Raw genomic sequence first — 25,500 nt, 5'->3', positions numbered from 1 at the left:
TGGTTGAAAATCAGTGTTTTAGGTTGTTACTGTGAATCATAGTACATTTATGTTATAATTATACTTCTTTTTCCTTTACTTGCCATTCATTGTGTTAAATGGCAATGCTAAAGACCTAAAGTTACATCTGAAAGAATTTATTTGTAAATTCACACTTTTTGAAACACCTGTAATAATTTTTGATCTCTTGGATCATTTTCACAATACAATAAATCAGAATAAAAAGGCAATTTCATTTTCTGAAAAACCTATGTTAACTCAAATAAGCTGAAAAGTAGATGTTAATGTAGTTATTTCATTTCTGAAATGTTGCAAAGAAATTTTAATCACGATTGTTCTCACCAAATACATATTAACTGTGTAACAGATTCTTTTCCTTTGCAGTCTTCTCTTCCCAACAAAAATAAACCAAAAAATGAACAAGAAACCCTCAGAGTAGATTTCTCAGTTAAATTATGGTAATCATAAACAATTCCCATTACTGTCAAGCTTTTAAGTGAAGGCAATTTCTAAAAGGGGAAGGGGAAGTTAAAGAAGAGAAAGGGCTTTCAGTAAATACTATCATTCAACTGCACAGAGGAAAAAAAATTTTTAAAAGACTTTCAAATCAAGATAAAACTAATATAATAGTAAGATTAAATGATCGGTTATGTCATAGCATGTGTAGACTCTAAGAACACAATATTATTTCTTCTAGGATAGGCTCTGTTGGAAAAGTGCAAATAAAGTTCACATGTATGGTAAGACTTACACCTAGGATTGTCAGGAGTAGCTTTGTTCCCATATTCATAGGGAAATTGGGACCATTCTTGTAGCTTTACCAAATTTAGACCCAAAAAAGTGTTAAAATTCTAAAAGCAATCTCAACCTAGATAAAATTATTCTTATAATTCTTAGTTTGTTCCCCCTTTAAATCTGTATATCACCATAATTTAGTTAAAAGAAATAGTATGGAAAATTCTCAAAACAAATCACACATCAAGTGAGTTCACTTAATACCCAGATTTCCAAAAGGCAAGTATTTGCCTTCCTGAAGGAACACTAAGATACATGGTGAAGTTTCTTTCCATGAATCTTATTAGGATTTTAAAAGTTTAAATTTAAAAGGAAATTTAGAAATTTAGTAAAAGTCTACCTATTCTTTTTCCCCAAATCTTGCATCAACCATTTGACACCAAGACGGGAGGGCGGGAGTGGTGTCTCCACGTGCGCGGATAAGAAGCTGCGCATGCGCCCTAGAGTCTGCCGCACCAACCCACAGGCGCCTCAATCGTGGACCTGTTCCATAAGGTAGGCGGCAAGAATGGACCTACCCGGTCTTAGAGCTTTAACAAAGTAACCCAAAAAAAGAACGTAGCGCTGAAGGGAGGAGATTAATGATACTTAAAGGTAGAATGCAGCCCTAATGCGTAGAATCTGGTTCTCAAACCACTTTCCAAGCTCCTCAACACTTGAGAGAGCTGACACCACANGGGGGGGGGGGGGGGGGTGGCAAAGAGAGATGGCTGCTTGGGCAGGAGCTCGGGTTAGGCGAGCCCACAAGCAGCAGTCTGACTCCTCACGCCTCCCTCCATTTCGCACAGAGGAGAGCTCGGGGTGTCGCGGCCAACGCGGAAACGCAGCAGAACACGCACACTCCGCAGAAATGCTGAAATTTTCCAGAGCGCGGGCCCGCAAAACTGAACAGGATAGTCTTTTGTTTCACAGCTCTCGCGATGACCTAATGAGGAAGAGGGAGGGCAAAAATCAGGTCAGCGACCAGAAGCCAAGCAAGTTTGCAGTTTTCGAAGTGCAGCGAAAGGAAGGGTTTCCCAGAACTCCAACTTAAAAGAGCTAATTAAACTACTTAAGGGAGTTTCTATTTCTTCGCTTCCATGAAGTAGTCCACGAAAGTTGTGCGGTCGGCCTCTGACTCCTTTCTGAACCGAGCGCAGGGAGCCTGTAGACTCCGCCCTTTAGTGGGCATGGCGCGCCTGCGCGCTGTTACTATACTAAAGTGTCTGTGCCTCTGTGTCGTTCCCGTGGCAGCGATGGCCGAGTGGTTAAGGCGTTGGACTTGAAATCCAATGGGGTCTCCCCGCGCAGGTTCGAACCCTGCTCGCTGCGGAAGTGGGTGGATTCCTTTTCTTCCCTTTTAAATGCACACCTTTAAAAGAAAATCCTCACTTAAGCTGCCGCATTTCCCATTCCTGTGGGCTAAACCGCCCACCTATGAAGAAGTTTAATGTGTCCAAAGAAAAGCAAATATATTTCAGTGCTGCAAACGTGTGTTTACGCTAAAGAGGAAAATCTTCCTTTGTCGTAAACCGGCAAGGTAATAGTTTTAGAAACTTGTTCTTCAATGTGAAGACAAGTTCGCAAAGTAAAAATAAAGTAAGGTAAATATTGGCTCAATTTCCTGGGCTGTCACAGCCCAAACAAGCTATCACACGAAAACTGACGGCGAGTGTAGTAAAGGGTTAAATAGGTGATAAGCACAAGGTGGTGAATGGAGATGTTAAATCACTATATTGTTCACCTGAAACTAATATAACATTGTTAACTGTCCTGGAATGAAAATAACTTAAAAAAATAAAATAAAAATTAAAATAATGGCAAGGTTAATGCCACTTCTCTTTCAATCCCAGAATCACCTTCAATAGTTGCCCCACTGCATCCAGAAGTGGTATGAATTGAGAAATAGTAAAAACATTTAAAAGTTTAACTTAATTCTATCCACAGAATGAAACGCAATGCATGTAGCTCTAAAATAAGAGTGATGACATGAGAAGGCCTTCTCAGTTTTCCCAAATCCAAAATGTTGGACAGACTAGAAAACAATATATGTAATGATCACATTTATTTAGTTAAGCAATTTATTTATTTATTCATTTATTTATTTATTTTCATGATAAGAAAGAAATCTTTTTTTTATGTCATAATTTTTTTTTTTTTTACAAATAGTTTATTGTCAAGTTGGTTTCCATATAACACACAGGGCTCATCCCCACACGTGCCCTCCTCCATGCCCATCTCCCCCCTCCTCCCCCACACCCATGAGTCCTCAGTTTGTTCTCAGCATTCAAGAGTCTCTCAAGGTTTGCCTCTCTCCCTTTCCCCCACCATTTCTCCCCTTCTTCTCCCCCATGGTCCTCCATTAAGTTCCTCCCAATCCTCCTATACGTGCCAACATATGATATTTGTCCTTTTCTGCCTGACTTATTTCGCTCAGCATAACACCCTCAAGGTCCATCCATGTTGCTACACATGGCCAGATTTCATTCTTTCTCATTGCCATGTAGCATTCCATTGTATAGATAAACCACGTCTTTTTGATCCATTCGTTCGTTGATGGACACTTAGGCTCTTTCCATGTTTTAGCTAAAGCAATTTATTTATATGATCCTTTTGGGGTGAGAATGGGGGCTGGAAAGAAATAATCAAAATGTTAGCACTAATTATTATCTCTGGGTAGTGGAATTTGGAAGGATTTTAATATTTTTAACATCTTTTTGCTTAACAGAGTTTTCTAAAATATGTATGCTGACCCAGCACTTTTTAAATAATGAAAGAAAATTGTGAAGTTAGTCTTTAAAACCATACACATCTTCTTTCTCCCTCTCCCTTTCACCCACTTTCACAATCTCCTCCCCACCCCATGCTTTCCAAGTGTTCTTATGGCATTCTCTAACACCTCAGTGCTGGGGATAGTTTCCTGGGGTACCTGACAAAGATTCCACCCACATAGCCCCCATCCCATTTGTGACTTAGTTCATCATATACATTCACCATATTCACATCTTCAGTCCATCCTCTCTTCCTAATCCCACCTCTTCTGACCCCATTGAAGTCACTTATAAATGTCTGTATTGGTTTCCTAACTGGTCTCCTTCCCTGTTTCATTCAGGATCAAATTTGGCTGAAAACAAACAAACAAACAAACAAACAAACAGAAAATCCAACTCTAGTGACATAGGGACTTGTCTCAAGAAATCTGGGAGTAGGCAGTTCTCAGATGAAACAGAGACCAACACTCTTTCCATCTTTCTGTCCTGCCATTTAATGCATTGGCTTCATCCCCTACTTGTGTCTCATCATCCTAAAATGATTGCTATACCTCCAGAGCTCACATCTGTATTCAGCTATGAAGGAGAGAGACAAGAACCCTCAGTTTATGTCTCATTTACTTGAACTGTGTAACAAGGCTATCACTAGCTACAAGGAATTCTCGCTGGGTATATAATTATCCAAATCAAAACTGGAATTTCATTGGTAAGGGAGAAAGATGAATGGATACTAAATGGGCAGCCAACTGCATCTACCACACCCCTCTTACAGGAAAGGCAAAACTTGCAGGCATAAAGCCTTCAAAACAAGTCCCTTGTCTGTCTTCCCAGCCTTCCTTCTCTTCCATCTCCTTTTGAGTTATTAACATGCTTCCCAGCACGGCATGCTGGCTCGTCATGCCTTTGAACCATTTCATATATTCACATTACCTGAAATATCTTTCTCTTGCTTCTATCCTTCTCCCCTCATTAGTAAAAGAGGTCTGCCCATCATTTGAACTCCCTTCCTATTTAGAGGACTTGCTCTCTTTTTGAATCCAGGTACAAGGCTGTAATCTACCCTCCTGCCCCATTTCCATCATAGATGCTGAAAAGGCCACGTATTTGCTTTCCAAGACTCCCTTACAGCCACAGAGGCAGCATGTTACCTAGGCCCAGACAATCAGATATGCCCACCTGCAACTTTCAATCAGAGCTATTAATACAAAGAAGCAGGGAAGGCAAGGATGCATCCTGCTGGTAAGGAGAGAGGCCATAATGGCAACCCAGGCATTGCTAACAGCAGCAGCACCATGGCTGCAATTGGGGTTTACAGTTGCTCCACATCAGTGACAGTATTGTCTATACCAGGCCGCCTTTGTGGTGTCATCCTGAAATGATCTTGGATTTTGCCTAGCCAACTTACCCTTCTCTCATTTTCCAAAAGTGGCTTTGCAGGCTTCCTGGTAATTCTCTGAACTATTCAATATTCTTACAGTAAGTCAGTAAGTTTTCTGCTTAACTCAACCCCAGTCCTTTTTTTCTTCTTCCAAATACCAAATATAGCTTCCCTCCTCACTGCAACATCACCTTATGGAAACTCATGTTTTCTCTTCAAGAATCACTTTGTAGATAAAGCATTCCTGCAATCCCCCAGACTGACTCATAAGCCCCTTTTACATTCTTCTATTCCCTAATATAGTAGGGATCATATTAAAATGTTTCTGTTTGCCTCTATTCCCATTAAGTGGTAAATTCCCTGCAAATATATAAGGGACCGTGACTCTCATCTTTATACCCCTGCCTAGCTCAATAAAGGTACTCAATAGGGATGCCTGGGTGGCTCAGTTGGTTAGGTGCCTGACTCTTGGTTTCAGCTCAGGTCATGATCTCTTGGTGCTTGGGTTGAAGCCCTACACTGGGCTCTGTGCTGACAGTGCGGGGCCTGCTTGGGAGTCTCTCTCTCTCTCTCTCTCTCTCTCTCTCTCTGCTCCTTCCCTGCTTGTTCTTGGAAGGAAGGAAGGAAGGAAGGAAGGAAGGGAGGGAGGGAGGGAGGAAGGAAGGAAGGGAGGAAGGAAGGAAGACTTTTTTAAAAAATTAAATGTAAAATAAAATTTACCAAAAAAAAAAATAAAGAAGGAACTCAACAAATTTTTGATGAAGGATTGAATAAATATACAACTAAGCATGCAAAACCACCTCCACCCCAAGAATGCCCCAAAAAAGGAGATGAAGGGTCAACAGCCATTTTCCTTTTGAAAGGCACTAACCTTTGCCTTAGTATGAGCTAATTTAATATAGAGTATCCTCCTCACAATATATTTTTGATTTAAGAAGACAGAGAATAGGGGCGCCTGGGTGGCTTAGTCGGTTAAGCGTCCGACTTTCGCTTAGGTCATGATCTCACGGATAGTGGGTTCAAGCCCCGCGTCGGGCTCTGTGCTGACTGCCAGCTCAGAGCCTGGAGCCTGTTTCAGTCTGTGACTCCCTCTCTCTCTGACCCTCCCCTGCTCACGCTGCCTCTCTCTCTCTCTCCTAAAATAAATAAATAAATAAAACATTAAAAAAAAAAAAGAAGACAGAGAATAGTACCCCAACAATGTATTGCCTTCCCTTTTCTTATTTTTTCCTCACCTTATTTTTCTTTTTCTTCTAGTCCCTTGTCTTCTAGCACTGAAAGGGCAGATTGAGCCAGAAGGCAAGCACCTGTACACCTTCATCTCTGTGGGTTAGCTTCCATGCCCATCTCCCTGAGAGTGGTTCACTTCCATCCTGGCTTTCCTATAACCCAATGTCAGTTCTCTCCATAGTGAGCAAAAGAAAATCTATGGAAGATTTTAGAGGGGAGATGTGAATGAGGTTCTGCAGTGCACTCCCCAGAAGAATACTACGTCAACTCCTCTTTCCATGCTTTTCTTCTCCAGACTCCTCCTACCCCCTCACCTTCCTGTGCATATCCTAGAGCCTGCATTTTCCAGTCCAACCTCACAAGGTGCATGATCTTGAAAGACTGCTCCTCAAGATCCCTACTTTTTCACTCTTTTATGGTACAGAGCATTTCCCTGTGCATTGGCATCAGTGTGCCCAGCAATCAAAGAGGCTCCCCTCAGAAGGCAGAAGAGGTTATAAGTATGACACTGAAGTCTCCTTTTTACCCAAATATTTCTTTATTCACTTCTATGAGTAAAAGATAAATCCTTCAACTTCTCAGAATTCAAAGGTTTTAAATGTAAATAGACCAGGGGCACCTGGGTGGCTTAGTCGGTTAAGCGTCCGACTTTCGCTTTGGTCATGATCTCACGGTTCGTGGGTTCGAGCCCCACGTCGGGCTCTGTGCTGATTGCCAGCTCAGAGCCTGGAGCCTGTTTCAGAGTCTGTGATTCCCTCTCTCTCTGACCCTCCCCTGCTCACGCTCTCTCTCTCTCTCTCTCTCCTAGAAATAAATAAAACATTTAAAAAAAATGTAAATAGACCAAAGTGAACTTTTAGCAAATTGTGATCTGTCAGCAAATGAGGAACTCATAATCTTCCCTCCCCTTCCAAATCCATGTCCTTCTCTATGTTTATGTTCTTCACCCAGTTTGTGGCATCTCCAGCCATGTAGCATGGCACACCCACTGGATTCACCCTGATACTTCCTATCTTTTATCACATTTCCTATACAACCCAAATACAACTGAGTTTACCCCTAAATATGCTCAGAATCCACTTTGTTCCAAATCTACCAGTACCACCCAGTCTAAATCAATATGACCTTCCACCTCCACTATGTCTAAGCCTCCTGTCTTCCCACATCCACTCTTCCTTCCTTTCAATCTGTTGTCCATAAAATAAAATTTTCTTTAAAATGTACATTCAATCTTATAAACCTCCTCCTATAAACCCTTCTGGGGATTCCCATGTGCTCTTAACAATACAGACTTGGGGCTCCTGGATGGCTCAGTCAGTTGAGCATCCGAATCTTGATTTCAGCTCAGGTCATGATCTAGTGGTTTGTAGGATCAAGCCCTGCCTCAGGCTCTGCATTGACAGCACAGAACCTGCTTGGGATCATCTCTCCTTTCTTCTCTCTCTCTCTCCCTCAAAATAAATAAATAAACATTTAAAAAAATAAGACTAAAATCCTTAGCATGAATCCATGTCTCCCAATGATCCAGCCAGCATACCTATTGGGCTGCTCCCATCCGTTCTCTAGCCAGGTGTATCATCCTTTCTTTTAGTTCTTGAAGGGACCAAACTCTCCCCCAGCTTAGGAATTTTACACATATTCCAGTGTCATCTCTCTTTGAAACTGGTCAGTCCCCTTTTTACATGATTTCACACCATTTTATTCTTTTTCTTCACAACATTTATCATACTCTGTAATACACTACTATGAATAGTTGCCTGATTTCCCCTTCTGTCTCTGTGTGTGAGGTGTGTGTGTGTGTGTGTGTGTGTGCGTGCATTTAGCCACTAGATCTCCTTATCTTGTACTTAGTGGGCCCTCAACAAATAATTTTGTTCAATGAATTTTGTGGTTGGGAAAGTCAGAGAACAAGAGGTCTCAGAATACCTAAAAGAATGGGATATAGAGTCTCCAATGAGGGTAGGTAGACTCTGTTTTCCTTCAGTTTTGGGAGATGAATCAAAACTGTACCTGAAAAGATTTGTGCCCTGACTACATAGATCAGCAGGAATATTGCAGCTAAACCCCCTGATATCTTGCAGTTCTGTTTAGTGTGATTTATGAATCTGTTATTTTGTTTTAACACATCATGTTCATTGTAAAGCAATTTCATCCCAGCAGTTTCATTAATAGAGGCATTGTTGTGTAGTGAGGCAGTGCAAAAGGGATTGAGAGATAGGAGTGACCTAGGACATCTGTAAAGCTTGTATCCCAAGTTCCATCTGGTTTTGACAAGCCCCTCAATGCCCACTTTTGGAGGCCTTACACCCCCAAGACCACCTGGTCTTAGGCCCTCTCTACGTACTAGAATACAAATGACTAATCAAGATAGCTGAGTCTCAGCCCCTACAGAATTAGAGAAACAGAAGCTCTGATACTAGAATTTTCAGATGACATTTGAGGAACTGATAGAAAAAACTTAGAGCTTTCAGCTCTTGTTCTAACAACTAGTTTCCTTCCCAACCTACATGAAGTTGATCAGTCAAGTTCACCCAAGCTAATAGACTGGATGTCATGTTATTTCAATTTCCTTCCCACTCTCCCTGACATCTACTCATCAGTCTTAGGTCTGGGGACACTTTCAGGTACTAGACTCTGAGGCCTAAAGACAGGATGTGATAGATTTACCTTCACTGCTTTGACTGACACTGGACTGCCTCCAGAGGCACAAGAGAGCAAGGCCAGGTCTCCTTTGACATCTCTAGGCCATTCTGAAGACTCTAGTAACAGAAAACATGGCCCATGAGCTTTATGCTCTTTATACTCTCTGGTGCTTGAGGTCAGAGACAGAGAAGAGTCAGGGATAGGTAAGCTTCTTACTCAGGTACTGAGGTAGGGCACAGCCCCAAACTAGTTAACTCATAAATCCCCTAGTCCCACCCAAAGGATCTCAAAGCCTTTTTTTCCTTCATACCACTTTTGTCCCCAAACACATTTAGCGAATATGTTTCTCTCCCAAACATATTCACGTGAGACAAGATTTTCAGAGTATTTATCCAGTGAGGGAACTTTAGAAACATTTTACCTGAAAACACAAGTCATTCCAAGAGGTAAGTACATATAGTGTCCATATAAAAGGTACTTCTCTTCCAGATGTTAAGCCACATGCATCAGTGGAGACAGACTATTAATGCTTTAAAATAATGTGTGTTAGGATGTTGGAGCACAGAAATGCCACACTTACTTTTTGTACCTGTTTCTCCAGTGCAGAGATCAGCGAACTTTCTATAAAATGTCAGCTAGTAAATATTTTAGGCTTCATAGGCCATGTAGTTTCTGTTGCAACTACTCAACTCTGGGTTTCTAGCATGAAATAAGCCATAAACAAATGAGTGTGGTCATGTTCCAATAGAACTTTATTTTCAAGAACAGGTAGCAGGCTGGATTTGGCCCACAGGCCAGAGAACCCATCCTAGTATAATAAAAAAAAAAAAAAAGATCTCCCCAAGCTATAAATGTTAAGATATGGTTAATTGGGATACTGCTAAGAGGATAGTTAACAGATCTATGAAATCTTAAGATACCAAGAAAAGACATCAGTAATATATGCAGGAGGCAAAGCTGGGAGTGAATGTTTTCTAAGATCATTTTATCTCAATCCATCAGAACAGCCCAGAATCTTCCAGAATTCCCTCCTGTACATTGTGCTTGTCTATTTCACTCACGAGTGAGACTGATAAGGTGCAGACCCTGGTAATGCTTGCTCATTTTCTCCTCTTTCTATAGTTAGCAACACAGGCTGCTACTGCTCTGAAAATAAGAAGTATTATATCTGTATCTGCTGATATAAACAAAACTCTTCACCTTAGGGTATGATTTGAGTATCTAAAGGTGTGATGAATGCACATTGGAAGGTGTATTTGTGAAGTGCCTTGAGGGACTGGGCAGAACAGAGGCACTGAAGTCAGAGCCACCAGATTTCATGAATGTGCGTGTCATCCTTGCACAGTGGCCATGCTAGTCTTCTCTGTATCATTTCAAGTTTAGTGTACATGCTGCCCAAGTGAGTGCCAGAGCCACCGGGCTTCAAAACCAGGCTTCTTCCCTTTCTTGTTGTGTAACTTGGGGTGCTTACTTCACCTCTCTGAGACTTAGTTTCCTTATCTACTAAGTGGTAATAATTATTACTTCTACTTCATGACACGGTCAGCAATAATTGCCATTTCTGAGCACCAAACCTAGGCCAGGCACTGTGATAAGTGCTTTGCATACATTGTCTCATTTAACCCTCAAAAGAGGCCACAGCTAGTTCACTGTTGAAGAACATAGGATGAGATCTTAGGCTGCTACTTCCCTTCCTCTTCACCCAGAGCAGGTCCCTCCTAAAGGTGTCTGGGATCATCCTGAGGAAGCCATTTGACAGGAATAAAGGAGGATGTTTAATTCATGTTACTGGAGTGGAGTTTTCTCTGCTTTATTGTCTGTCTGAGCCCAGTTGTCTCTCTGAACTGAACTGAGCAAGTTCCCTAGGAGCTGACGTACAAAGCTGCCCAGAGTTGGCACTGGCTGAGGATGTGCTTGGAACTTTATGAGGCCTTCTCCCAGAGGCTTCCTGCTCCTTTGACATTCTCTTTTATCTAGGCTTTTTTTGAGAGGTACAGGGGATGTTTTTACTGTTCATTACTGCTTTTACAATGAATAATTTCCAAGCCTGTGTGACATTCCTTCTTCTAATTGCAGTTCATCCCAATTTTTAATTAAATTATATTAATTGGCTTATTGAACAGGTAATATAGTCTCATGGTCCAAAATCATAATGACTCCCTCCTACCCCTGACTTCCTGCCCCCAACATCCCCTTCTGGGACCACCGATTATCCATTTTTACGCCTTCTTTATGCACATGCAAGAATATAGATAGCTTTTATACAAATATTAGCACACTATACAAAATGTTCTGAACTTTATTTTGTTATTTTAAAATATATCCTGAACATCTTTCTGTATAAAGAGCTTTCTCATTAAAAATGGCCTCTGTTAACTCAAATGCCCTCAGCGGTTTCAGGCTCACTGCCTCAGAATAAAAGGACCATAACTTATATAACCAAATCCCTATTTGTGATGATTAAAAGTGTTTCCAATCTTTTGATTGTACAAAAAAAATAACTTCAAAGAAAATCTTATATCCATGACATTTTCTAAAGCAGGGATCTTAGTTCCAGTCATCTGTTTTCATACAGGATTAGGAGAAAGTGGTCAGTTCTTTGTGCAGACCGCAGGAATTGGGCACAAGAAATCAAAGTTCTAAAAGCATAGTGTAACCTCAATAAAGATGAAAAGGATAATAAATAAAAGCAATGCATAAACAAATGCCCTAGAAGGAAAGAAGAAGCTCTCCTCTCTGCCAACCTATTCCATGTCCAGGGAAAGGGGAGGGCCAAAAGTGAAAGTACTCATTGACCATTTATTATCCCAGATGAGTTAGCTCTTGGAAACTACCTCTTTTCTTCCTCCTTCTGTTTCCTTTCTCGGTCCTTATCCCCATATTCTACCAGAAACTACTGACCTTCCTCGAATTTTTAGTAGCAATTCAAGATGCTTCCTTCAGTAATAATTCCTGTGACCAGTAGGCAGATGCTATTGCAGATGCTCTTTGGGAGTAGGACTCACTGCCTTTGGCTCATAAAAGACAGGGAAGACTGGATAACAAAGAATGTAGGTCTGGAAACCTCCCCACAGAATGACAAAGGTTGTTTATAAGGCAAGAGAGTGATGGGAGGTCCATGAGACCCACTCTCTGCTACTGCTTCTCCCAGCAGAACCTTTCAGGGGTGAGATGGATGACTTGAATTTCTTCAGTGTATCACAGTCCCAGCTCTTTTGCAAGATTGACTTGAGGGTGGATTCTTGTTAAGTGTTTTGTTTTTTTTTTTTATTTCTAGGAGAGAGAGAGACAGCGTGAGCAGGGAAGGGTCAGAGAGAGAGGGAGTCACAGACTGAAACAGCCTCCAGGCTCTGAGCTGGCAGTCAGCACAGAGCCCGACGCGGGGCTCGAACCCACAAACCGCGAGATCATGACCTAAGCGAAAGTCGGACTCTTAACCGACTAAGCCACCCAGGCGCCCCGGGTGGATTCTTGTTAGAAATGAATTTATTTCTAAAATGCAGGCAAAGAGGCTCACAGACGCACTTATCTATTGCTTTTCTTGTTCTTTTTGCCATGAAAATTAGCCAATTTATCGTTCCGATCTACTTGTGACAATTTGATTTTCCTTTACATTCATCCAGGCATGAAAAATGACCACTGCTCAGGCAGATTGATGCTTCCTGAGCCACTCATTTCTATCGTATATTAATATATCAATACCACCTTCCAGTAGTATGTCTTTCTGAATTATTCTTTGTTTTCCTTCCAATGCTTTTTAAGCTTCATTTAAAACAAAAACAAAAACAAATGCCCTCTAACCATTTTTCTCAAGATTGTCTCCATAACACATACAGCAAGCTGCTGACTAGGCTGTATCTTCATATTTCAATCTTTTAGTTGCTCCTTTTTATTATCTATTATTATTACTATAGTATTTGGGAATTTCTCACTGGGGGGAATGTTTGGCCGTTGGAAAAACTGAGATTTTCATCTTTCCTGCTAAAACCCACCACACAGCTGTAACATTTCCCAGTTACAACTCTCTTGCGATGTCACAGATTCAGGCTAGTGCTGTCCATTTTTTTAAAATGATAAAAATATCAGGGCACCTCAGTGGCTTTGTCAGTTAGGAGTCTGTCTCTTGATTTTACCTCAGGTCATGATCTCACTGTACCTCAAGATTGAGCCCTGCATTGGGCTCAGGGCTGAAAGTGCAGAGACTGCTTGGAGTTCTCTGCCCTTCCCCACCCCCGAATGCAAACAAACTTTGGAAAAAATGATAAAAGTATCAAAACACTTGTATATGCTTTAAAACGTAGGCTTTATTATTTTTCAGGTATGGAGAGGCCAACAAACAGAAGATCACCACTGAAAAGAAAGTCTGTTACAGTTGCCAAGAGGAAGGGGCCTGCCACACCACAGAGGCAACACAGATGAGAACTGGGTCTGTCTGAGGCACTTCGAGCAAGGGGGAAATGTGGGCCAGAATCATTATTTTGGTTTCTGCAGAAAGGAGCAGGGGAGGACGGTGAGTAGGTTTCAGATTGGCTCATATGAATGATTTCAGCAGGCATTTCAGCAGGCTCGGAAGCCCAGGGGCTGTCCTCTGGTGATTAGGGCAGGGGAATAGTGGCCTTGAGTGTAAGAGCTTGATAAAGGAAGTGGTAGGATGTGGACTCAGGCTTGGTGTATGTGCATACAACAGGCACAAGAGCAGGTGAGTTGTTTCCTGTCTCTAGGAATCGGCGAGCTATGAGAGAGGCATCATCTCCAGGTTTAGTAAGGTCTTATAGGTCAAAGCATAAGAAATACAGAAAATAAAAAGACATGATTAATATAGTATCAGTATCTCCTCAGGAAACAGAAGGCACCTCAATTTAGGACAATTTAACATGTTTGTTTTCTATACAAGTATGACAACTTACAAAGCTATGGAGAGGGTGTAGAGAAACCACAAGAGACAGAATAGCTGTCACCATTCCTAAGAGGGGAGAGAGTGGAGCACAGAACAAGGTTCTGAAGAGGGCTGCCCCTGAAGAGCAGTGATCGCTCTTTAGGGGACACAAGTGGTGCCAGGTGATCCTGCAAGGGGGCAGCTGCACCTCCTCATTCTCCCTCCCTCTGCCCACTGGCTGGACCTCCCCATTGGCCAAATGCAACTGGTCAGCCTCTGCAGCTGAGGACAGCAGAGTGTGATCTGAGGGACAAGAGGAGATGGCCAAGACTCTGCCTCACGTAAAACCTGGGAAACACACTGTGAAGATGCAGAGGCAAAGACACAGCCAGATCTGGAGTCTTTTGCACCATCACAGGAACTAGCAAATGCCTTTTGGGTGGATTTTTTTCCCCGTGCTGTTAGCTCAAAGCTGCCATCTTGTGGCCATCTGAGGAATGGCCACCTTGTAGGTTTGAAGAAAAGTTTTTTAGGGGCCATACAAATATCTTGCTGGGAGAAAACAATCTTTACATTTCATTATCTTATCTTCCCTCAATTTTTAGTCTGGATAGAACCTACTTTGAATAATTTTTATAGTAGAATAGAAAAAATTCTACACATGGGGCACCTGGGTGGTTCAGCCGGTTAAGCTTCCGACTTCAGCTCAGGTCATGATATCATGGTTTATGGGTTCAAGCCCTGCATCCGGCTCTGTGCCAACATCTTGGAGCCTGGAACCTGCTTCGGATTCTGTGTCTCCCTGTCTCTCTGCCTTTCCCTCGCTCACACTCCGTCTCTCTCTCAAAAATAAATAAACATTTAAAAAATAAGAAAGAATTCTACACAAAGAAGCATCAAAGTTTAGAATAGAAATGATCTTTAAAACTACCTTATAAAGAAATAGCCAGGAAGTTTGTAAGACTAGTCCACCAAAATGCCAAAGTCTTAATGTATCACGCTGTTAAAATCACTATACATCAGATTATACATTTTTCACAAAACTTTGTATCGTGAAATCCTCCTTGTTCCTGAAATGGCATCACTCCTAAGGAAAATCTCATTCCATGCTCACTGCAGAAACCAACCTGCATGTGTTTGAAGTGCTTTCACTGGCTCATTTTTCTGCAGGGCTTCAACTGTACATGCATATCTGCACTTCTGATGTCTTCCCTTGAGCAAAGAAAAATCTTTCTTCCAAGTCCTTGTTAAACACTGATAGTACTCTGTCACTTTCTAGTTTCCTCTCTGAAACCAATTGTAAGGCTTAACTCTCATCACTAAAAAGCACAAAACTTTTGGCACACTCAAAAAAAAATCTACCCCAGGCAAGTACTTTAGTTATCCTCAGGACAGTTTTGGGCATTGTACCAAATGCATAACTAATGTCAGGCACAGTGAGGTAGAGCCCCTGGAAGGAGAGGCGAGGGAGGCTTTCAGACACTGATCTCCAAATAGGAAATGGAAGAGAGGTACCTGACAGAGTCCAGAGAAGAGTTAGAACCGTTACAGACAAATGGCTTCTTCTGTAGCTCTCTGAGAGATTCTATCATACATTTGTATAGATTTACCATAAATACAGTGTTGTGACACACTACTTCTGTTGAGCATCTACTGAGAGCCAGGGACTCAGTGAGAGGACCCAGTGGTGAACAAGACAGCCCTGGCCTCAAGGAGTTCACAGTCCTCCTGTGGAAGTGATAAATAGTAACCACTGACAAGTGGTATAATGCACACTACAGTAGGAGCAGGCTGGCTCAGGTGCTGAAAGAGCACCTGAGCAAGTGTAAGGGGAACAAGGAAGGCTTCCTGGTATGACCCAACCCGCTCACTTTACTGAGGAGAAAATAAGTCTTTTGCATTTAACAGCTTGCCCAACATCTCTAAGTTAGAAAATGGTATGGCCAAGACCAAAAGACAGGTCTTAATGATCTGAAGAAGGTGCTAAGCATCCCCCCAGAGGAACATGGCTTATTTGGGGCATGCAAAGGGCCTAGGGAAGCTACACATATTTGTGAGTTGGTTTATGCATTTATCTAGTTTTCTGAAAATCTCTCCTTCCTTACTTCTACCTCAGCCTCCCACTTAAGATTTTTAGTTCTGAGTCACTCTCCTTATTCAAAGTAACAGAGAATCATGCCCAAGGTGGTCACATAGTGAAGGTGTTTAGATTATGATGTGATAGAAGAGGAAGCAGAGGGGGAAGAAAAAGTTCAAGAGAGGGAAGTAGTTGATAATTATTATTTTTATTATGGGGTATCCTAGGAATGCCGTGAAAAAGAACCACAAACTGGGTGACTTGACCCAACAAAAATTTATTCTCACACAGTCATGGAGGCTAGAAATCAGGGTGTAGCAAAAGTCATGATCCCTATGAAGGCTAAAAAGGAGAATTCTTCCTTGCCTCTTCCTAGCCTCTGGTGATGGCCATCTATTCCCTGGCTTACACTTGTATCACCCCGGTCTCTGCCCCGGCCAGTCACATGGCATTCCCCCGTGTGTCTCTGTCCAAACCCCCTATTTCTCTCCTCATCTTTATAAGATGTAATTGACATGTAATATTGCATAAGCTTAAGGTATACAATGTGTTGATATGATATACCTATATGTTGCAAAACGATTACCACCATGGTGTTAGCTAACACCTCCATCATGTCACAGAATTGCTGTTTCTTTTTTCTTGTTTTTTTGTGGTGAGAACCTTTAAGATCTACTCTCTTAACAACTCTCAAGTATACAATACTGTATTATTAACTATAATTACCACCTGTATTTGTCTTATAACTGGAAGTTGTACCTTTTGACCATATCGTTTCCTCCCGCTCCCACCCCTAGCCCCTGGTAAACAATATTCTACTCTGTTTCTATGAGTTCACAATTTTTAGACTCCACATATTAAAGATATCATACAGTATTTGTCTTTTTTTGCCTGACTTATTTCACTTGGCATTATGCTCTCAAGTTTCATCCATGTTGTTGCAGATGACAGGATTTCCTTCACTTTTACGACTGAATAATATTCCTGCGTGTGTATGTGTGTGCCTATCATAATTTCTTTATCCATTCATCTGTTTACAGACACTTAGGTTATTTCTGTATCTTGGCTGTTGTGAATAATGCTGCAATAAACACGAGAGTGCAGAAAACTCTTTGAGATCCTGTTTCCATTTCCTTTAGATATACACCAGACGTGGGATTGCTGGATCATATGATAGTTTTATTTATTTTTTATTTTTTTGGTAGTTTTATTTTTAAAATTTCTGAGGATGGGGCACCAAGACAGCTCAGTTGGTTAAGTGTCCAACTCTTGCTCAGGTCATGATCTCACGGTTTGTGGGTTCGAGTCCCGTGTCGGGCTCTGTGCTGACAGCTCAGAGCCTGGAACCTGCTTCAAATCCTGAGTCTTGCTCTTTCTCTGCCCCTCCCCCACTCGCGCTCTATATCTCAAAAATGAAAAATAAACATTAAAAAATTTATAAATGCACAGCCAATCTTGTTTCATCTGTACCTCACCTCATCTTTTCCCTCCCCTCCTATATTATTTTCAAGCAAATCTCAGACTTGTTATCATTTCATCCATAAATTACCGATCCATCTCTAAAGAGAAGGACTTCTTTTAACCTGACCACAGTATCATCAAAGTCATTTATCAAATTTCAATCATCTCATGAATTGTATGGTTTTTTTTAACACTAAGTTTGAATCAGAGTCCAAATAAAGTTGTCAGAGTCATTGACATTTAAACTACCTTCCTAGGAGGATTAACAATCTCAGCATCTTTATTCTCCCTCTGGTAGATTGAGCACTGGATGATTTTGAATATATAAAGGGAACTCTGAAATTTAAGTGGATGGAGGGAGAACTGGGGTGGGGGAAGAGGGAATACAAAAGATGGGGTGGGGGGGAGATACAAGAGGAAGATTTAGATTCCAGGACAAAAAGCTGCAGTAAGGGGAAATTGGGCATAAGGTGAAGTAGCCCAAGTAGTGATGGGAAGTGGCTACCAGACAGACTATAAGAATAAGGAAGTCTGATAAATAATTTTTTATACCTTATACAACAGCTACCCAGAACTTTTCTCTTTCCAAACACAGCAAGCACTGTCAAGTCTCCAAGCTGTTCTCCCCCACTAAAAATACCTTCTCCTACTCCTATCTCAGCTCTTCAGCCTAGAGAACTCCCACACATCCTTCAAAACCCAGCTTAAATGTCCATACATGTGTGAAGACCTCTCTGACCTCTCCCCACTCAAAGCTGATTTACTCCTTTATTTACCACTCCATAGGGCTTTGGACATGCCTCTACTACAGCCCCCTGCAAATCATACTGTCATTACCTGCACCCATGTCTGAGTCTCCCACTAACCTGTGGGCGCTCTGAGGCAGAGGGGCAGTTTGGTTCATCTTTGTACCCTCAGTCCCCAGCCATAATGCCAGTACACAGAGAACATTCAACAAATGCTTACTGAATGAAAGAAAAATCAGGGGATGAGAAAGAAAAGAAAAAAAAAAGGGAAGGGAAAACAAGACAAAAATCAGAGGAAGAGGAGAAATAGGAAATAGAGACAAGAAAGGAGATATACATAAGGCAAACAATTGATCCTGGCAAGGCAGAACCACACAGCCTGATTTTCCAGCCACAACACCAAGGTCAAATCAAGTCTTTGGTAATGTTTCCTGAACCAGCACAGCATTTTTTTTTCTCTCCCCCGCCTTTTTTTTTTTTTTTTTTTTGCAAATAGTTTATTGTCAAATTAGTTTCCACATAACACCCAGTGCTCATCCCCACAGGTGCCCTCCTCCATGCCCATCACCCTCTTTCCCCTCCCCCCACCTCATCAGTCCTCAGTTTGTTCTCAATATTCAAGAGTCTCTCATGGTTTGCCTCCCTCCCTCTCCCCCAGTTTTCCCCCTTCTTCTCCCCTGTGGTCCTCCGTCAAGTTCCTCCTAATCCTCCTATACGTGCAAACATATGATATTTGTCCTTCTCTGCCTGACTTATTTCGCTCAGCATAACACCCTCAAGGTCCATCCATGTTGCTACACATGGCCAGATTTCATTGTTTCTCATTACCATGTAGTATTCCATGGTATAGATAAACCACATCTTCTTGATCCATTCATCTGTTGATGGGCAGCACAGCATTTTTTAAAAATGTTATTTAGTAATCAGATTTTAAGAATTACATCAAAATCCAGATTTCTAGTTCCTTAAACAAAAATAAAACCTCCTAGTTATATAAAACTACCTCTTCCATGGTAAGCACTGCTGGCTCTGAACATGCTTTCCCAGTTTACACAGTCCCCAGTAATCCCTACTGCAGTCCCAGCACGGAAGCCGCATATCACTGGCCACTTACCACTGTGCTTGTGCTCTTCATTCTCTTATAACTGACCTACTTTATTCATTTACTTCAACTGCCTGGTTCTTTGAACATTAATTTGTCACCCTTGTCCCAGACAATTTGTTTCATCTAGATGCTCTGTGACTACAAAAAAAAATTATAGTAATTATTATTCTAGAGCTTCGCTGTCCAATAGAACTTTCTGAGATAGAAATGTTCTATAATCTGTATTGTCCAATACAGTAACCACTAGCCACATGTGGCACTTGAGCACTTGAACTATGGCTAGTGTAACTGATGAACTGCATTTTTTATATAGTTTCATTTGAATTAATTTAATTTTAATGTTTTTTTTACAAATAGTTTATTGTCAAATTAGTTTCCACATAACACCCAGTGCTCATCCCCACAAGTGCCCTCCTCCATGCCCATCCCCCCTCCCCCCCACATCCATCAGTCCTCAGTTTTTGTCAGCATTCAAGAGTCTCTCATGGTTTGCCTCTCTCCCTTTCCCCCACCATTTCCGCCCTTCTTCTCCCCCTTGGTCCTCCGTCAAGTTCCTCCTAATCCTCCTATACGTGCAAACATATGATATTTGTCCTTCTCTGCCTGACTTATTTCGCTCAGCATAACACCCTCAAGGTCCATCCATGTTGCTACACATGGCCAGATTTCATTGTTTCTCATTGCCATGTAGTATTCCATGGTATAGATAAACCACATCTTCTTGATCCATTCATCTGTGGATGGACACTTAGGCTCTTTCCATGTTTTAGCTATTGTGGAGAGTGCTGCTATGAACATTGGGGTACATGTGCTCCTATGCATCAGCATTTCTGTATCCCTTGGGTAAATTCCTAGCAGTGCTATTGCTGGGTCATAGGGGAGTTCTATTGTTAGTTTCCTGAGGAACCTCCACACTGTTTTCCAGAGGGGCTGTACCAGTTTACATTCCCACCAACAGTGTAGGAGGGTGCCCGTTTCTCCACATCCTCGCCAGCATCTAGAGTTCTCTGATTTGCTCATTTTAGCCACTCTGACTGGTGTGAGGTGGTATCTCAGTGTGGTTTTATTTGTATTTCCCTGATGAGGAGGGATGCTGAGCATCGTTTCATGTGTCTGTTGGCCATCTGGATGTCCTCTTTGGAGAAGTGTCTGTTCATATCTTCTGCCCATTTCTTCACTGGGTTGTTTGTTTTTAGGGTGTGAAGTTTGGTGAGTTCCTTATAGATTCTGGAATTTAATTTTAATGTTAATAGCCACAATGGAAAAAAGACAGTCTCTTCAATAAATGATGCTGGGAAAAGTGGACAGCAACATGCAGAAGAATGGAACTGGACCACTTTCTTACACCATATACAAAAATAAATTCAAAATGAATAAAAGACCCACATATGAGACATGAAATCATAAAAAAAAAAAAAAAAAAACACCTAGAGGAGAACACGGGCAGCGACCTCTTTGACCTTGGCTGGAGCAACTTCTTACTAGACACATTACCAGAGGCAAGGGAAACAAAAACAAAAATGAACTGTTGGGACCTCATCAAGATAAAAGCTTCCACACAGTGAAGAAAACAACCTAAAAAGCAACCTATGAAATGGGAGAAGATATTTGCAAATGACTATCTGATAAAGGGTTAACATCCAAAATCTGTAAAAAAAACTTATCAAACCCAACACCCAAAAAACAAATAATCCAGTAAAGAAATGGGAAGAAGACATGAATAGACATTTTTCCAAAGAAGACATCCAGATGACTAACAGACACATGAAAGGATGCTCAACATCACTCATCATCAGGGAAATACAAGTCAAAACCACACTGAAATACCACCTCACACCGGCAGAAGGCTAAGATTAACAACACAAGAAACAGCAGATGTTGGCGAGGATGCAGAGAAAGGGGAATGCTCATACACTGTTGATGGGAATGCAAACTGGTACAACCACTCTGGAAGACAGTATGGAGGTTTCTCAAAAAGTTAAAAATAGAACTACCCTCTGGTCCAGCAATTGCACTAGTAGGTATTTACCCAAAGGATACAAAAATAAAGATTCAATGTTTATAGTACCATTATCAACAATAGCCAAACTATGGAAAGAGCAGAATGTCCACTGACTGATGAATAGATAAAGAAGAGATGATATAGGTAGGTAGGTAGGTAGACGGATGGATAGATTGATTGATTGATAAAATGGAATATTATTCACCCATCAAAAAGAATGAAATCTTGCCACTTACAATGACATGGATGGAGCCAGAATGTATTATGCTAAGTGAAATAAGTCAGTCATAGAAATACAAATACTGTATGATTTCACTTATCTGTGGACTTTAAGAAACAAAAGAGGGGTGACTGGGTGGCTTAATCAGTTGAGCGTCTGAATTCAGTTCAGGTCATGGGTTCGAGCTCCGCCTCAGGCTCTGTGCTGACAGCTCAGAGTCTGGAGCCTGCTTTGGAGTCTGTGTGTGTGTGTCTCTCTCTCTGCCCATCCCCTGCTCATGCTCTGTCTCTCTCTGTCTCCCAAAAAAATAAAATAAAATGTTAAAAAGGAAAGGAAAGAAAGAAAACAAAAGGAACATATGGGAAGAGGGAAAAAAGAAAGGGGGAAGCAAACTAATGACTCTTAAAGATAGACAACAAACTAAGGGTTGAGAGAGGTAGGTAGGTTGGGGGTGGGCTAGATGGGTGATGGGTATTAAAAAAGGCACTTGTTATGTTGAGCACTGGGTATTATATGTAAGAGAGAATCACAGAATTCTACTCCTAGAATTTTTGTACTGTATGTTAGCTAACCATATTGTACTATATGTTAGCTTACCAGAATTTAAATAAAAATTTAAAAAGGGTTGTCTGGGTGGCTCAGTCAGTTAAGCACCTGACTCTTGATTCCAGCTCAGGCCACAATCTCACAATTTGTGAGATCGACCCCTACCTCGGGCTCTGCACTAATTGTGTGGAGCCTGCTTGGGATTTGCTCTGTCCCTCTATCTCTACTCCTACCTTGTTCATGTTTTCTCTCTCTCTTAAAATAAATAAAAAAAAGAAATGGTGTTGCTCAAACTTTAGCATGCATAAGGATCCTGTGGAGATTCCTGAGTTCTAAACAGGTTCCTGGGCTTTATCCATCATAGTGTCTGATTCAGTAGATCTAGGGTGAGGTCTAATAATTTGCTTTTGTAACAAGCTCCTGGGTGATGCTAGAGCACCATTTTAGAGAATGGGAAGGTGTTGGAAAAAAAATAGTTTTAGTCACTCTCTGATTTTCTGTCCCAATTGCTACTACTAATAGTTAAATATTTGTGTCCTACATCAAGGTAGTTACTATTCCATTTTGCTGATGAGGAAACTGAGGGCACAGACAGGTTATTGAACTTGCCCAAGATTGCACAAGTGGTTAAGTGCTATCTCCAGAGCCAGCTTCTTAACCACATTTTCACGAAAGATGATGTCACCATGGATGTCAGCCAGTATAGTGTCCTTGCCTTGATGCATAGACTCCCTGATTCCTTGAATGTAGACCAGAAGAGAAAAGTTAAAACCAGAACAGTCTGGTCTGGGTTCACAATTCTCCTGGGTTCATTTTCTTTCCTGGTAAAATGAGGTTTACATCTCCTCATTTTACAAGAGCAAATGGCTCAAAGAAAAAGAAGTAAAGGATGGGCCTAAGGTCACATAGCCAATCATTTCTCTTTAAGTAATATCTGGTGAACAACCCACACATCAGCTTTTTCGTTTTTCACATCATCTTTTATTTCTGAATTTTTGGTGCCATATTTTTATTGTTTAAACACTGATGGAATTTCTAAAACTGAGCATTTTTAGCTAGCTGCTACTGGTGAAGACATATCACTGTCCCCCTATACTTCCCCCTCCTCAATGGAATCTCTTGACCTCATCTGCCCAGGTGATCCTTTTTGCACAAATGGGGGAAGAAAGGCATCTGGATGAGGCCAAGATGAGAGAGGAGAAGGACAGTCAAAATCCATGACAGCTCGGTTAGGGGGCTAGTCCCAACTGCTGAAACTCAGATCAAGACAAGCCTACTGAGGAGAGAAACTACAGGCTAAGAGGAGGCCTATCTTCTGCCAGCAGGTGCTCAGGGCCTGGTGGCATCAGGGTACTCCGAGTGGCCTAGTGGGTGGATGTGAAGACAAGAGAGAGCCTGGTGGAGGCAGAGCAATGACTGCAACTCACAGACCTGTTTGGGAGCCCAAATAGAGCGTCCATGGGGCTATGCGGAGCTCCAGAAATAACTGATGGCATAGAAGGAAAGCTATGGTGTGCTATATATGGGTAGAGCCATCAAGACATTAACCAATTCACCTTTAACCTGTATTTGTTTAAACCCCCATGGCCAGGAGCCTGGGGACTCAGACAGTTAAGCATCCGACTTCGGCTCGGGTCATGATCTCCTGGTCCATGAGTTCAAGTCCCTTTGAGCCCTTGGTCAGGCTCTGTGTGGACAGGTCAGAGGCTGGAGCCTGTTTTGGATTCTGTGTCTGTCTCTCTTAAGGATAAATAAACATTAAAAATAAATAAAAATAAACAACTGTGACCCTCAACCTTAGCTGCACATTAAAATCACCTGGAGTTATCAAATCCCAATGCCAAATGCATACCCAGACCAATTAAATCTCTGGGCTGGGACTCAAGCATTAGGGTTTCAAGTTCCCCAGATGATTTCCAAATTGAGAAATAATGATTTCAGAAAAAATACAATAATGTTTTCCATTCTACTGTGGTTTTTATCTTTATTTATTTTTACTTTTTTTAAGTGTATTTATTTGTCTTAAGAGAGAGAGAGAGAAACAGTGCACATAAGCAGGGGAAGGGCAGAGAGTGGCAGAGAGAGAGAATCCCAAGCAGGCCTGGTGCTATCAGTGCAGAGCCCAGTGCAGGGCTCTGTTTCACAAACTGTGAGATCATGAACCAAGCTGAAATCAAGAGTCAGATGCTAAACTGACTGAGCCACCTAGGCACCCCACTAGTGTGGTTTTTAGACTATAGCAAAAGCTACAATTTCCTCAGGAAAATGAGGTTAGTTGTGAGGTTCAAACAGGAAACATGAGAAGATGCTTTGAAAACTGTTAAAGGTAGTAATCTCTATTATTATTATTAATTATTAGACCCTGTTTTAGAGCCTCTGCTAATAGTCTAATGAGCTGGGAAGTGTTTAATGTATTAAATATAAGTATATGTAATGTATTTTCTCTGAAGACAAATCAGCATTGTCTTCAGAGGTGGAATGGTGTCAAGAATGACATCAAATTTGAGGTGCCTGGGTGGCTTAGTTGGTTAAGCATCCAACTTTGGCTCAGATCATGATCTCATGGTACATGGGTTCAAGCCCCACGTCAGGCTCTATGCTGACAGCATGGAGCCTGAAACCTACTTTGGATTCTGTATCTATTTCTCTCTCTGCCTCTCCCCTTCTTTCTTTCTCTGTCTCTCTCTCCTCTCTCAAAAATAAATAAACATTTTTTTAAAGACTGAAAAAAAGAATGGCATCAAATTTAACTGAATGTAAAAAGATGGTTGAGGTGTATGGAGCTGTTATTATATGTAGATATACCTACTTAATTGTAATCTCTCTTTTTTATCCCTGCCCTTTTGCTTAAAAGAGCAGTAAAAATGAGGTATATCGGTAGAAAGAAAGATGGAGAAGACTCTTTACTGCATTTCCTGTCCTCACTAGTCCTTGACTTCTAAACTACATAGTCCTTGTCAGTCCCACACTGTCCTGGTCTCTCTGGAGGCCCTAAACAGGCCAATTCTGGAGCTGGTTCTAGGCAGAGATCCTATGTTCTACAGGGGGAGATTCTAATTTCCAGCCATGCATAGAAAAAACTGAACCAGAGAGTTCAAGTGATTTTCCCTAAATCCCACAGGTTAGAACAAGAGAAAGATATAGTTCTCCATAACCTAACCTAGATTCCACTATGGAAATATTCGTGCTGGGCAGCTATTCAATACAAGAAATTGTCAAAGTGAAAACATGGGAAGAAATGAAAGAGCTCGGATGAGAGAAGAAAGGAGGAGAATGAGCTGCCTGATACAAAATACTCTTCCTCAGTGGGGTGAGATGACACAGAACGCTGAGAAGTAATAATACTGAAGACACAGCCACACTGATGCATATCACAGAACCTGAAATTGAAGGGAACTGAAGCCTTTCATTGTGAGACATTTCATCATTTTCTCAGTAATTGCATCAGTTTTATAATTTCTTCCATCACTGACTCCCCAGTGGTCCCGGCATCTCCTCATCTGTGATGTGGAGGTGGCGGGTAATGGTGTTTGCTTCCAGGAAATTAAAGACCTCTCTCAATAACTGCATTAGTCATTGACACTTGCTGCTGTGATTGATCCTGTAACCACCATCAGATCTGGGCACAGAACGGATATGAAAATTCATAAGCAGGAAAACAATGTTATCTA

General features: G+C 41.4%; 2 non-coding genes across 2 annotated transcripts; one reads left to right on the top strand and one right to left on the bottom strand.

Moving 5' to 3' along the window:
* The first annotated feature begins 2,024 nt into the window (after nucleotides 1-2,024).
* Nucleotides 2,025-2,106, top strand: TRNAS-UGA (transfer RNA serine (anticodon UGA)). The gene has a single exon. It is a non-coding gene; the product is annotated as a tRNA-Ser (tRNA).
* Nucleotides 2,107-10,096: 7,990 nt separating this feature from the next.
* LOC144243611 (U6 spliceosomal RNA) lies at nucleotides 10,097-10,203 on the bottom strand. Its single transcript, XR_013338699.1, has one exon. It is a non-coding gene; the product is annotated as a U6 spliceosomal RNA (small nuclear RNA).
* Between the last annotated feature and the right edge of the window lie 15,297 nt (nucleotides 10,204-25,500).

Source organism: Crocuta crocuta, unplaced genomic scaffold, assembly GCF_008692635.1.
Source record: "Crocuta crocuta isolate KB4526 unplaced genomic scaffold, BGI_CrCroc_1.0 scaffold167, whole genome shotgun sequence".
Classification (NCBI taxonomy): Eukaryota; Metazoa; Chordata; class Mammalia; order Carnivora; family Hyaenidae; genus Crocuta; species Crocuta crocuta.
Note: the sequence above shows the minus strand (reverse complement) of the source record. Positions and strands in the feature narration are given on the sequence as shown.